The following is a 16,337-nucleotide window of genomic DNA, read 5'->3' as shown; positions in this document are numbered from 1 at the left end:
TTCTTGACTTTCTCTTGATCACCAATGAAAACATAAAAAAGAGGAGATTGACAGACACAAACAATAGTGAATGGGTCAGTTCAATAGCGAATGGGTCAGTTCACCCATATGCTGGTCTGGAGCACAGCTTTTCTGCAGTGCTTCATGGAGAAAACTGCTGGGTTTCATTTACATTTGCCTATATCCATTTAGTAATCCACAACAAATTGGAATATAACCATATAACATTTGAATGTCACTCAGCAACTGTAGGATGACATCAGAAAAATGTGCAGTGGTCTCAATTTAGTCAAGTGAGCGCACATTCTCATGATATACAAAAAAAAACAAATATTGCAATGACGCCTCCACGGCTCTGTATTAAATTAATGTAATACTCATTTTCTTTCCGGTGCAAAACAAGAATAATTTTAATGCAAAAAAAATAACTGTTTGTAGCCTATATCTACTCAAACCAAACAACTCTGAAATGTATAAAACTGAACTGGCAGAGCAGATATTACAGTATCTTATGAACATTACAAGCAGTTCCAGAAGCACAGCTCGGAATTTGGTGAAGGCTTACAGTATATTATCTCTGGCTTTTCTCTGATGTCAGTATAAAGGATGGCACAGACGCTCCTCAGGATGGGAATTGCATTGGCCATCAAAGGTTTAAACGTGTATTGAATATTAGGACAGAACAGTGGAGCAGTGGTAAATATTACGAGAAACATCAATTAATCTGACTCCATAGAATTAAGAACTTCACCTTGAATAATGACCAAGTAGTTTATCAACTATAGCAGAGTAGTGGCATGGCATATAAGAAGAAATATATAAATGGTGGGTGAATTAACAACTTATTACCAGTTCATCATAAAGGTAGATGTGACCAATATCACTTAACATTGAATGTAAGGGAAAACTCAGATAGGTCATATACTATAACAAAGTACAGTAATAAAAGAACTAAGCTTAACCAAATAAAAAATGTAAATGCAAATTTAACAAGTTAGGATGTCAAATACATCAGATATATGATGAAACAAATCATCAAATATAAAGGAAATAAATTAAACTCCAAAGAAAGGAGAGAGAAAGAGGGAGAGAGAGAGAAAGAGAGAGACAGGGAGAGAGCGGCCAGAGAGAGCAAGGCCTCCTCCAGAAGAGTGTGCAGGCAGGGCAGAGCCGAGCCAGTCAAAGACAACAGGCAGAATAGAAGGGAAGAGAAAAGGGGGAGAAGAATCGGTGTCCTTCCACAAACATGCATGCCGTCTATATGTTAATATGTTACTGTAAGTTGTTTTACTTGACTCGCAGTGGCTCAAACGCATAGTGCATTCTCTGTTGGGATAGTGATGACAGACAAACCGAGAGGGATGAATGACAGCAGCAGGGTTTCCCTTTATCTCATACAAATCGTGCAGCCTCGTTCACAGTCTAATTTATAATACTGTTCTGTCATGGAATTGCACTGAATTGATTCTCAAAACAAAATGTGTTCTGTATCAGTTCAATACGAAACACATCTTTTTCCTTTTTTAAATACGTTACGTCAAACACATAAAACAAAACAAAGAAAATGCAAAAGTGTCTCAAATCTACTGTTTATTGTGATTGCAAGGTTCTAACTCAAAGTCAGCGATTGCACAGGAAATCGTGTTTGTTTATGTTTATGCTTATATTTAAATGTATTATTATTATTATTATTATTATATATATATTTTTTTTTAACCAAGGACCAAACAAAACACACCAGAGAGGTAACAGAGAGGTACCCCTTCCTTCAGTATTCCCAGAGAAACTCCACACAGGGTTTCGTTTTTGTTTGGGGACAGGCTGCCCCCACTTTCTTCCCAGTTTTCAGAGCCTATGTGGGCTGCCTACAGATTTTTTGCAGTGTACTCACGAAATGGGCAGCTAGAGGGTCGTGAGGAGATGATTGCTGAATGTGAAAATATTGTTATGGGCTTGAATGAATAGGCATACGATCGCTGACTGCACCTTTACAGTAATTTACAATAAAGTGGTAGCAGAACTTTAACCATTCTACCATGATTCTGTGCTCTACAGTATATGTGTGTGTGTGTGTGTGTCTGTGTGTGTGTGTGTGTGTGTGTGTGTGTGTGAGTGTATGTGTGTGTTTGTGTGTGTGTGTGTGTGTGTGTGTGTGTGTGTGTGTGTGCGTGTGTGCATGTGTGTTTGTGTGTCATACAATGTGCCAACAATCTACATGGCAGGAGATTGTATGACTGCATATTTGCAAAACCAGTGGACAAATGTCCTCGTTGGCTCCCCACACACGACTGCCACATGGCTAACACCCTTCCAGGGTTCCAGGAGCCGTCTAATTTTACTTTAACGGGCCTTCGACCTGCCTCGAAATGCTGCCATAAACTCATTTATGGCCCCTGCAGCCTTGAATTAGGCTGTTCCAGCCTTCCACTCCTAAAAATAAGACGCCATCACCGTGGTAACCACTATTTCCCCTCAGGCATCTCATCCTCACACCTCTGTAAAAGAGGATGCTACTGAAGTCTGGCGAGGCGAGATATAAAACTTGACATTCTTAGGATTCCACCCTGATGGGGCCGTGTGATGTTCTCGTGCAGGGACTGCAGAGTCTTTCTGGGACCCTTGTAAAAAAGTTGGCAATTGTACATGCAGAGGCAGACTACTTTCAGCCAACTAGCCATTTTGGGGCACAGAAAGTGACAGTTTTCAATTTTTTCATTTATTTTTATGTGATGGCGTTTTGTGTTAAAGGGCTGCGAGTTTTTTTGTTGTTATGTGTTGCAGTTGCAGAACAACAGGCTTGTTGCATTACGTGCTGCACTTCTTCAGGGTTGCATGTTTTGGTTTCCGTTTTACATTTTGTGATTATATTTTGCACTCCAGTGACATGTACAGTAGTTTCTGGAGACAGTTTAAATGAAAGACGGAGACACGGAAATAGATTTGTATATGTTGAGCCCCTAGGAAAGATTCAAGTCTTTAAACATCTATCCCAACATGGCCTTTATAGAGTCAGATCACCTCAACCACTTGCTCTGCATAATGTATTAAAGGTTGACAAACAGATGCATTGATGTACAAAGCCATGGGCAGTATATTTACCTAAGATTTGAGAACCAACCAACCATTGTGACGGATGAGAGACAGTATTTTAAAATATTGCCCCCATAAAATAGATCAGATTAGTCTTGAGTGTCTGGATGATCTGCTGTCTCAGCCGCAGGCATTATGCTGTGACTCTTGCCTTCAAAACCCACACATGTACACACACACACACACACACACATTCACACACACACAAACACACACACACACACACACACACATTCACACACACACAAACACACACACACACGCACACACACACACACACACACACACGTGCGCGCACACACACACACACACACAAATTGTAGGTCACAAACCAGACCAGCCAGAACCTAGTCCACAGCTGTGCTTCAAAGTCGGTGATAACACGGATAACACATCACTAAGCTTTGAGCTTAAACACGTCAATGGTCAATGTGCACTCAGTTAAAGATGGTGTGTTGGCCAAGGGTCAGATACTTCTACTACTACTCACTAGGACCTGCTCACCAACCGTGATCAGAAATGCTGAGATCGCACAAACACGGAGGTCATGTCGACCAGACTTTAACTAATTCACAATAAATTGCTGTAATTGTTTGGTTTTGTGTGTGCAGTTAGGCTGAGTTAAGAGAAGGACATACATGATCAATATCGAGGTATGTCATGATGGAAAGTATTTGGAGAATTTATAGCATGGTTATATTACATTGAATTTGCAGTCTGACAGTTTTTGTTACTTTATCAATATTTATTACAGAACAGATGTTATGAGTTTGAGGAAGGCCGGGTCCCAGGAGTCATGAGTAGCCTATACCATGAGATGGATGAATGTGTATACAAGGCAGAAAGTACCTTTAACTCCATCTCCGTCTGAACAGTAGCTTATCCGGGGGAGCAGTAGCACAACAGTAGCATTGGTGTCCCATACCACATGTGGGGTCAGTAGCCACGGAGACCCAGGATCGAGTCCAACCTGGGGTCATTTCCAGAAACCACTCCCCATCTCTTTATTGTCTTATCAAACAAAGGCGAAAAAGCCCAAAAATATATTTTAAAAGTTATTACATAGTTATAACATAGAATTGGATTTTTGCCACTGCATGGACTGTGTATGAGTTGACTTTGTGGAGGTATTTTAAAGCTTGCATAGACAGAGAAGAGTCGGTGGGAGGACTCAAAATTCCCTGAATCCAACAAAAAGTGCACTGGAGGAGACTACATCTTTTGCAGCCATCAATTAGTCAAAAAGACAGAACAAAGTCAAGTTTGGAGCGGCTTCTGAGCTATATCTGAGCCACATCCATTTAAACGTTTCCGCTAATCTGAATATTTACTGTATGCAGACCTTCACAGCAATGTGTTGTTTTTTTCCAGCTGAGCCTGAATTCCATCTCTTGATCTGCTGCGCAGCCCATTCATCAAGGTGGAATCCGTTTAGAACGACACGTCTCTACAGTGTATTCATGAACTGTTCTCCGAGTGCCTGCATGTATAATAAAAAAGCTGCCAGTGCAGGCATGCGTCCACAGCTGCGCTCACGGTGCGCCCCCCGAGAGACGCCACCAAGGTCGTCCACATTCATCAGATCCGAGCGAGTACCTCTTCTCGGCCATTACAGCGTGACAGGTAGGACAGTCATGTCCTGTTACTATTTATTATTTTTTTTAAACTAAAATGCTCAACAATTTCCTTCCACTCTTTTTGTTCCCTGCTGTCAGATGCTGTTCAAGGCTGGGACATGGTGACATGGCCTACAGAACATCCAGTGCTATGCTCCATGTAGGCACAGAGGAGGCAAGGTGGGCATGGGGGAGATGTAGGAGGAGGACAAACACAGTTAAAAAACTAGATGGAATAGAGTGTGTGCCTCTCCCCCTGAGCCTCTACACGTCATTTCAGTAGGAGGCCACATCCACTGACTTGTGCGCTGAACTCAAACTAATGGCTTTCTAGGATTGCCTGGCAAGCAAATGATACAGAAACAAAGAAAGGGAGGAAGAGAGAGAGAGAGAAAGAGATTTCATTAGTGTTATATCTGGGGGCTACTGTTTCAGTGGTTAGACACTGAATCTCATTTCAAATGGATCGATCAAATTGGCCCCAGGTGAGCACCCCATGAAAACCAATTTTATGCATGTGTACTGTTCACAATAATCAGCCCATTTTCGTCATTAAGTCGCGACCCAAAAGCATGCCTGAATGTTATGGTGCTTGATCAAATGTCCAGACAGATGTCCTCAGAGAGGACCACACACACATACACACTCAGACTCGGTGCAAAACACACTTCCTCCCATCTGCCAAAATGCCAGAAGCCTCCCTCTCTCTCTCCATCCTTCTCTCTCTCTTTCTCTCTCTCTCTCCCTCTCTCTCACTCTCTGGGTCTGCCAGAAGAGCTGGGTGGGCCACGACCTAAGAGGGCTATTTCGGCCCCATCTGAGCTTCAGGTGGTAGTTTTCTCCCACTACTTGTCTTTTTATGAGAACCCAGCACTGCACCAGAACCTGAATTACTGTCCTAGCTGTTCTTTTATTGGCTATCAACTCTGTAATCACGGCATTCTGGCCACTGGGAGCAGATGGAGAGTGGAAGCACGACAGGGCGCTTAGTACCCGAAATAGCAGCTGATGCTTTACTGACGCTGGCCCACTTTGGGCCCAGAACAGAGCCGGCTCCCTCCACTGAGGTCCATGCTACATGTTGGAGTGCTGCATACTCATCTTTTCCTCCTCTCTTCTCCTTTCTTTCATCTCAACTTCTCTCCGTTCAGGTGGAACACCCTGACATGCTTAACTCACCCTTTCTATGCACTTCCTTACCTGCTGCTGCCCATACACCAGACAACTTTGAATGGATTTGGAAAAGACTTTTAAAAGACTCAAGTCTGACCCTCTCACGTCTATAGACAAGTCACAGATTTTAGTTACAGACTATGATTTACAATACTGATGGACAAAGTTATTTCACGGTCAGAGATTTGAGAAGCGGTGTTAACCAGGCTAGGTCAGGGACAAAGTCAGAATGAAATCGTAGTAGTTTACTGGACTTTCCTGTAATGGTCTAAGGAGGTCATACCCCACAAACATGTATGGTTGCTGGATAAAGGGTTGCTGTTGAAATTGAAGAATTGGTAATGTTTACACAAATATTGTTGAAATGTTCAATGTTGAAATGTTCAAATTAACAGTTCAAAGAAATTGTGTTCACCTCAAATGTTTTCCTCTATTCAAAGAATATGAACACACCTCTGATGTAGTGCTTACTGCTTACTTCCAGATCTCCTACTGTGCTGCTGTGTGGGAGTTGGTCCTCCCTCCTCAAAAATCTCTGGATTAAAGCATCTTCCAAATGACTAATTAAGGCCATGTGAAGAACACCTGTAAGGTCAAGTGTAGTCAGCCATGTTGATTTGGTTGCGTTCTGTCTCTTTGCAGAAAGAGGCCTGTTTGTACAGTGTTCATACACAGTTCACTTAGCACATTTCATTTTCTGTGTAACATCCTGGCGCAACTTAAATTTCATGCATAGACATGCAAAAGTGGGTTATCTGAGTTCAACTACTAGACTTTATTAGTGTTTAAAAACTATATAGGCTACGTCCACACTACAGTTGCACTGTGTACACATTATTTTTGAGTGTGTGTGTTTGTGTGCGTGGGTACGTGTGTGTCTGTGTGTGTGTGTGAGTGTGCACACTTGCCTTGCAACCTTCATACCGCCGCCTCTGTTGATTACATTCATGTAAAACATTGAGTAATGGGTAGGATGGGTGTTGCTGGGCAGACTGCCAGCTCCTACATGCTGCTCAGGGCTGTGTGTGTCTGAGAGACGATGGGTTCTCCCCTCTCCTCTTCCCCTTTGCTCTCCCCAGCACAGCACAGCCACAGTAGTAGCACACAGCTAACGCCAGGTGACAACTACATAACAAGGTGTCAAAATTGAGTTTTTCTGGTCTGCAATGATGTGTAATTTTTGCTGAGTGCTCTAAATTATGAGTGTGTAAGTGTGTGTGTGTGTGTGTGTGTGTATGTGTGTGTGTGTGTGTGTGTGTGTGTGTTGTATTATTTGTTACTTCTGCCAAGGAGTTTATGTTTTCAATGGTTTATCTGTAGGATTGTGCAAAAACTATTGGCCTGGTTTTCATCAAAGAAATGTGAACCATGGGCCAAGGAAGACATTTTTGGAGCTTACAGAACTCCAAAAGGTCTCTAGAACTGTTACTGGCATTAGAAACTAAGTCCATTTGAAGGGTTCAGATGCAAAAGCCTCTAAATGCCACCTACGTCAAAAATTAGATAAAGATGGTGAGCGAAGGCTCTCCTCACATAGTATACGTTAATCAAATAATTTAACTTCAAAACACATCAAATAACACTCTCTTCCCGGTCTGAAATATCGATTTCTATGCAAAAACCTATAGGAACCGGATTTTAAATGCTCATTTAAAAGAAATGTGGTCAGATGGATTTAGAGGGTTTTGCATCTGAACTCTTCATTTACATTTAGACCATAGAAGGGGTTTCATTGTATAGCTAAAGTTTAAGATGCCTGTGGTATAAACCAGGGGTTCTCAACCTTTTCTGCGTTAAGGCCCATCTGTTCATACAGGCCAAGGCCCATTAAAAAAAAAGATTCCCGCTGGGGTAGATTTTTTCTATAGCTGAAGTCTGTTTTCTTTCCTTTTGAAGTAGCTGGCTTATCAGCCAGAGTTGGGTGTCTTGTCTCCAGATGGCGCTTCAGTTTTGAAGGCGTCAGCACCTCATGACAGTGTTAAGCCACACTTAACTCAGCATTGGGCTCAACAGCAGCACCTCAATTGACATAACCATATTTTATGTAACTCGGAATGTATTTTTGCAGAACCTTAGTAGCTTTTGGTAAAATATTAGGCCTATCACTATTGGCATTATTTAGAATTGACATATTAAAAAATTAGCTTTAACTCATTTTGCCAGCCCGCCAATAGGCCCTGACTCAGTGGTTGAGAATCACTGACCAGCCCCCTGAATCTGGAGTATGTTCAATACTCTACTGGAACAAAGAGAGATTACAGGAATAAAGACACATCAGCCACAAAACATCCTCTTGTGAAATCTGGTTCTAGGGATGCTTGGCATAACTGCCCGCTGTGCTGCTAGGAGAACAGTGAGTTCTTGGTTGGTTGGGATGCTTAACCATTAAGAAAGAAAGAAAGAAGCAATCATCATGCCACTCCAAACAAATTAGCCTGTTTTTGTGCAAGAGGAAATAAACAAAACTCTACTAGAACATTGTTGAGAACAAACATTCCTCTTAAGCAAAACCAGACAATGACCGAATTCCATTGATGGACAAGTGGTCTGAATTTCGTTGATGGGCAATTGGCAACAAGCACATGAATTAAACACACATGAATTAAAGATAAGTGGATTGGCACAATTATGGATGGATAAACACTATGCATACTCATGCTCCCATGTGTGACAAACTTTGCTTTTCGCCCGTCAATGAAATGAGGGTCCAGTGGATGTATACACAACTATACTGTATGTGGCCCAAACTCACAGACACACTACTGCAACTGTCTTATTTCTCGGTATTTGAATGGGAATTCATTTGTTGATACTCTGCCAATGTTATTATATTGTTACTGTTATTGTTTAACATTATTATAATAGGTCACTAATAAAAGCGCCTGTGTAACCCTAACCATAAACATATCTCCTACTCCAGGCACTACAGCTGCTGCTGCTGCTGCTGCCGCACAACAGTAATGCAGATCCCTTGTCCAAATGAAGCCATCAGGATGAACTGGTCTCTTAGGCTTCATCACAAATCACACGCGGGCCTCCTCCATGTGTCTCTCCAGGGAGTCTGTCCACCTTCCCATGTGTCCGCCTGTCCTGATCCCTCTGAGAACACCTGCCTGTGTCTCACAGCTGACCATGTGCTTGGCATGGACCCGGCGTTCATGTTCCCAGCTGCGGTTCTTCAGAGTCATATCGGAGCTTTCCATGGGAGTTCATGAGTTTGGAAATGGTGTCAGATCAGTGATGGATGGCGAAGTGGCTGGGACTTTATATGGATTCATATTCATTCATGTTCATGGTTCATTTATTTATTTATTTAAATCAAACTGTTTTTTCCGAGACATACAAATGCCTCCTCAGGGACATGGACATGAAAGATGTCAAAATGCAAATGAAAAAATTTTCTGGTGTGCAACAGAAACTGCTATGCACTCAAAACTTTCTGGCACGGACCAGAAAAGTTTGATGTGGCCACAATAAACTTTTTTTTTTTTTGCTCATGGTCGCAGCCTCCTGAGAACAAGATCAGAGAGAGCAGCTTATTATGGCTAAAGACAATATGAGTCCGTGCATGTTTCCATCCTCTGTGTTGTGCTCATTAAAAATGGACACTCCTCATCACAGGCGGTGTGGTCAACTGCTGTGGGATCAAAATGTTAGGTTTATCAGGACAATATTTACAAAAACAGATGCATTCATCTTAAACATGTTCATCTGGTGTGCATGTGGAAGATGTGTGTGCATGCATAAACTGTCAATTTTTTGTAAAGAAATGCTGGACTTTGTATTATATACAGTCAACTGGGGATACACAGATGGCCATGTCTGATAACAGGCTAATTCTTCCCTGAAACAGACGCCTGTTGATGAACGGATGAAGACACACTCTATTTATCTCCCTGGCAACCTCCGCATCCAGCCGGGAAGATAAGAATGCCCCAGCTCCTAACGTTTTAATGCAACAAGTCAGTGTGGGTTACTAGCGTGATGGTTGACGTCAGAGGAGCAACCAGTGTTTACTGCCACTAGGATGGTCTCTGTGGTGTGTTAGTTAGAGTGGCACAATGCATGATGAGGTACTGTAAGGTTGTGTGTGTGTGTGTGTGTGTGTGTGTGTGTGTGTGTGTGTGTGTGAAATTGTCGAGATGCTTCACATGGTCAGTGTGAGCAGAGAATGAGGAGGGGTGTGTGAAGTGGTTAGCAACACTCGTAAACATCAGCTACTGTAGGTGTGAGAGAGCACGACTGCTACCAGCAACAACAACAACAGGGAAACCCGGTGACCTTTGGAGCTAACACATCTCTCCCTCTCGCTATCACACACACGTACACACACACATACCCACATACACACACACACTCTTATCCCTCTGTTAGCTCTGCCTAAGCTCTGAGACTTTCAGCTTCCACATTCCTCTTATTTTGCAAGGGATCAGAATAGCCAAAGTCACTGGGAAAATATCAAGTCATGAGGCCACTCAGTACTCTGCTTCATCTGTTGTTGGTCCAAAACTATGGAATAGTTTTCCATTTTATGTGAGATCTGCCGGCTACTTGGACACTTTTAAAGTCAGGCATTTAACATTTAGTTCAGTCTGTGGTTGGACATTTACTTCATTTAATTTGTGCTTACGCATTCACTTTTCACTTTAAGTTGTTTTGCTGTTTTTATTCTGTTATATTATCATATTATCCATATCAGAGTGTAGAGTAAGGCTACCTGTCTTTCCTAGAAAGTTCCATTACATATTTGACCAGGCTTTTCTCTTTCTTTCTTTATGAGCGCTGCTGACTAGAGTTCTCTGCAGGGAGTAGTTGTTCTCGAAGTGACCCCTAACACAGTGGGGTCAGAGTGCCGTTCCCCTGCCTCAGGCCTCACAGCGGACTCCTGTTGCAGTGATCCGGTGTTAACGTCCTCGCCCAGAGGTCAGGGGATCAAGTAGTCCATCGGGGAGCTGAACAGAGGGGGGGGGGGGGGGGAAGGCAGAGTAAGGGCAGGCACTGAGCAGTGAGGTTGCTGAGAGGAAGTGTCAGTGCTATTTCAGGAGGATGTGACGAGTATGGAGGAACGTGGTAGGGGTGGGAGAAAGGGAGAGAGAGGGGGGGGGGGGGTGAAGGAGAGAGAGAGGGGGGGGTGAAGGAGAGAGAGAGAGAGGGGGGGTGAAGGAGAGAGAGAGAGGGGGGGGTGAAGGAGAGAGAGAGAGGGGGGGGTGAAGGAGAGAGACTAATTGGATAGAGATAGTATAAGAAAGGGGAAGTAATAGGGAACTTGAACTGAGGTTTTTTTCTGACTTTCTTTTCTCTCTCTCTCTCTGTCTCTCTCTTTTCTCTCTCTCTCTCTGTCTCTCTCTTTTCTCTCTCTCTCTCTCTCTCACAGACACACACACACACACACACACACACACACATGCACACTCACTTTGCACACATCTATTTAGATTTAGAAAGGTTAGCATGTCTGCACACACATGTACAAACATAAACATATAAATCCAACCCTATTTTGTCTCAGTTTATCTAGCAACAATGAACAATCCACATTGTTTTTCTTCATGGCATAAACGCCCTATGGCTTCTGTGAAACCACTCATTTAACCAAAAACTACCATGGCAAACCATGGCCTCTTTTTGAGACAAGCCACGAGCAGATTTGGGAACATGGGAATGTCTCTAGCAGTTTCTTATTTCTCACTTAGTTTCCACAGGCTTCAAAAAAGATGCCGTTTTTCATTGTTAGGACATTCTCTGACAAAACAGACTGAATCTGTCCATTATGCAACCAGAGAAAATGTCAACGGTCACCATCTCCTGTGCAATTTGAGACGGTTGGGCGCTGTAAATCAGACAGGCCTTAAACACAAATTGGAGTTCTGTCCTGACAGAGCCAAGCCAGTGAGTCAACCGTGATACCAGCAGGCTGGAGCTCCCTGAGTTGGAAACCCAGCCTCCTTGGACTCACTAAGCCCTTCACCCACACGCTGGCTAACTGTATGAAGCAGCACAGCTGAACACCACTTAGTGTAATAAAAACCCATCTACCCCCAAAGTGACTTTGAGTTTGTTTTTATTGTACTGTCAGACAGAGACCTGGACCCAAGTCTGGTGGAGGAGGTGTAGATAAGTACTGTGTGTTTTTGAGATGGGAGATAGAAGAGTGTTGGCACATTCATGTCGGACTGCATCCACATTTCCGTAGTGCTTATGCAATTACAGTCAGACGCTAGGTTTTTACATTGAGGAACTGAAACTGCTGAGTAAAATACAGACATTACTTTGGGGCAACTTTTATATTTACATTAAAACTCGATTAGTGGGTAGTGGAACTGTTATATAAAAGCAATATGGTACTCCTGAGTGATGGTCTGGTTGGTAAATACAGAAATACCTATGGCTGTGATTACCTGTGGCACTCAGCCGAATCATATATCCCCATCCATCTCCCTCCATCTCTTCACTCCCAATAGAGGCGAAGGTCTGCAGATGCCAGACTGTTCTTTATCAGTGTTTGTTTTACCCTGGAACATCCAGAGTTCTCGCAAGAGCACAATATGAATTGTCTCTGTGAGACACTCTGGCAATGAGTAATGATGTACATTACTTTTGCCACTCGAATCGCGTGGAGCCAATCACATCGGTGTATCTGATATTGGCGGGCCAAAGGCGAGCTAGACAAATGACAGTCATAGTGTTATCCAATTGCGTAGAAGTCCGTAATCAGTCAGTAAACGCACACTTGGTGCCGCCCCTCGAGTTGGGCCATTACATTATTCGTGGCCTGACCCTTAATCTTTCTAGATTACCAGGGTCTGGAATCTCCAGGCTATGTTTGTTTATCAGTGTCTGTTTATCTCCTGCCAAGCATCTGAACATTACCTTGCTGCAGACACAGACCAGATCAGACACAGATATCCAGCCAAGCTCTTTCTTTCTGCTGACTGTCCTGACTCAGAACAGAGCTTGACGGTTTAGCGCTTCCAAACAAACTCTCTCCTCGTCCATATTTAAAAAGGCAAAGTGAAGCAGGATTTTTGACCAGTGTGGTATCAGCGTGGGAGGAACCAGCCAAGCATGTCTCTTCAGAAATAGAGTCTGAACACAAGACACAGTGGCCTTTGGCAGGCATATAGGTCAAGAGACGGGGGGGGGGGGGGGGCATTCCATCCATGTAATTAGGACACTAAACACTCATCATAGCCCACTGAGGCTCTCGTTATAATTAAGCCATGACTCAGGTGCTTGGGATGTGTAAACACAACTACATTTTGTATATTTCATATAATACCGGCGTCTGAGTCACTGCTTCATATCCAGCACATGTGCTCACCACCAGCGCATATGTGCGATGTGTCAGACAGGCATTCTCTGTGTGTGAGTCACACAGATCTGCACCCCGCTAGTACAGTCATGCAGCCCAGACCTTCTATCGCAGCCAGTCTCAGTCCTGAACCTAAGGAGTAGAAATAGAATCCCTAGATAATGTAGGATTCCTAAAGTTAGCTAGGATTTACTTCTGTAATGAGCAATTGAAGAAATTCCTATCTTATACTCTTCCCATCTTAAAGGATAATTCCGGTGTGATTTTGACCTAAAGTGTGTTGAAACATGATACTACTGGAAGCAACTGAATCCATGCATTTCCACTGAATTATTTTTGGAATCTGATCCCTTATCATACCTGTTCGTTCGTACTCGTCGCTCGACTTATCGTGACTAAATTCAAGATGGCGTCGAACGGTAAAATTCCTTAAGGTACTGTCTGTATAAATCGTCTTGTAAATAAACTACCAGTGCTTTTTCAAAGTTCTCCATGTCTTGTTTTAAATGTCAAGGCCCTTGGAAGTCTACCAATGAAGTATGGAGCTACTTTGAGCCTCGTAAATGGTGTAAAACAGTGATTTATTTGCATGGCTAGGCCGATGCCCGAGGTACCACAACTAAACACTGTGTTGGTAGCATTGGCTAACTAGCGCCAGATTTCTGAGTGTAGGGGACAAGCCGAGGTGAGCTATGAGACATACGTTCACACTCGGTATGATGTTTCAACACACTTTAGGTCAATATCACACCGGAATTCTCCTTTAACTTAAGACTTCAGACAGGATGATCTTCAGAAGGATGATCCTCAGAAGGGTGATACACAGGAGGGGGAACCTTTTGAGCCATGTAGCCAGAAATCTCAGAAATAATCACGACCCACTGAGCAAGCTACGTCTATGGACGTCCAAGACAAGTTGATATCACGTCGGTCCGTCCAGGCTATGATCTGGACGTCTATTTGACAGCCAGGATTAGTTGATAAATGACATTGAGACAATAGTCCAGGCCGACCCGGTTCTGAACGTCTATAGACAGCCAAAATTAGTTGCAAGTAGACGTTCTGCCAGGCCATAATCTAGACGTGTATTTGACAGCCAGAATTAGTTGATAAAAGACATTGAGACAATAGTCCAGGCCGACCCGGTTCTGAACGTCTATACACAGCCAAAATTAGTTGCAAGTAGACGTTCTGACAAGCCATAATCGAGACGTCTATTTGACAGCCAGAATTAGTTGATTAATGACAAACAATACCAATCCAGCCCGACCCGATTCTGAACTAGGGATGTCACAATTATGTTGGTGGTATAATTGTCTGAAGAATAATCACGATTTCACGAATATTACGATTATTTTGCGTGAATATTTTTCACAACAGTACTAATGTATAAAACACATTCTTTAGAGGTTTAGAGGTAAATACAGTAAGACACTGCATAGTAATAATAAAATAATCACTCTGCTTTGTAAACTATATCTGCATTTCCCTTGTAGAAAAAAATGAAGTCATGTAGTCTATTCTGATAATTTAACACACCATTAGAAAGTGTTCTAGTATTTCCAGTTTGTGCACTCTTTCAACATTTGTTTTGGAATGGAAACATGGAATAGGCTGGATTGAAATTAAATTGAGAACATCTAGAACATCCTAAATTCTGCTACACCCTCCACACACACACACACACAGAAGATTATGGCTAAATGTCATGTCATGTTTCTATTTAATATATTTTGGAATTCATACAAAAATTATATATTTTGTTAATTATTTATAGTATTGTATGATGTACGTAGGTAAAAATATTTAGTAGGCTAATTTGAGCACTTCATATTATTTTTTAATCTATTACACTTAAGCATATCATGTGGTGTAGGTTTAATTGAGTGCACATTTGTGGTGTCTAGGTCTAATTGAGTGCCTGTCACTTTAAGAAAATATGTGATTAGCCTTCAGTGCCATAGACATAATATACATATATAAATATAAATCTTAAAAATATAAATCTTAAAAATTGAAACTGGGTTATGTTGACCTTATTAAGGACGTCTTCTGGATGTCTAATAATTGTGTCTCGAAAACGTATTATAATGACTAAAGAACATACAAAAACCAACTATACAACTTGCAGAAAAGATGTATTGATAACGTTCATTCTGGCTCCTATATGGACATCAGGACGTGCAATAATTACGTCTTGAAAACATATTTTAATGACGTGTAGGCCTATATGACATCTAGAGTAAGACATCTATACAACATCCAGAAAGTATGTATTCAAAACTTTCATTCTGGCTACTCTGAGGACGTCTTCTGGATGTTCGATAATCCAGTCTTTAAGATGTCTTTTCACAACGTCTATGTAACAACCAAAATGAGACATCTATTCAACGTCCAGGAAAGACGTCTTAAAACCTTTCATTCTGGCTACTCTGAGGACGTCTTCTGGATGTTCAATAATTCAGTCTTTGAGACGTCTTTAAATGACGTCTATGTAAAAACCAAAATGAGACATCTATTCAACGTCCAGGAAAGACGTTTTAAAAACTTTCATTCTGGCTCCTCTGAGGACGTCTTCTGGATGTTCAATAATTAAGTCTTTGAGACGTCTTAAATGACGTCTATGTGACACCCAAAATTAGACATCTATTCAACGTCCAAGACGTATTAAAAACTTTCATTCTGGCTACTCTGAAGACTTCTTCTGAAGTATGGCGACCACGTCTTTTTGACGTATTGTGGACCACTTTTTGCTCAGTGGGGATGAAGCCAGCTTAAGACGACTGCAGGCAGCTACATGAAGTCAAATCCCCCTCCTGTGTATCATCACCTTCAGACCTCTAACCCCCCTGACCCATGGTCCTCTGTGTGACTGAGTGACTTCACAGTGTGGCCTACAGTATGTGTTCTGACTGGTTAAATATGGCTGAATATACACTCTGACCCCCAAGCTCTTTGGCAATGTGGTTAGGATGCAGGTTAATGACCTGATGAGGCTGATTACTACCACATTCAAAGATAGGAACTAGGAGCTGCCAATGGGTCCTGGCCCTTACTCCCTTTGCTCTTTGGTCAGGCACACAGCCTGGAGTGAATTCTTAAGGCAGAATCAGAATCCTGCACTTTGAGACCCACAGCACTGATCT

This window comes from Alosa sapidissima, chromosome 10 (genome assembly GCF_018492685.1).
Source record: "Alosa sapidissima isolate fAloSap1 chromosome 10, fAloSap1.pri, whole genome shotgun sequence".
Classification (NCBI taxonomy): Eukaryota; Metazoa; Chordata; class Actinopteri; order Clupeiformes; family Clupeidae; genus Alosa; species Alosa sapidissima.
The sequence above is the reverse complement of the archived record's forward strand: the minus strand, read 5'-3'. Positions refer to the sequence as shown.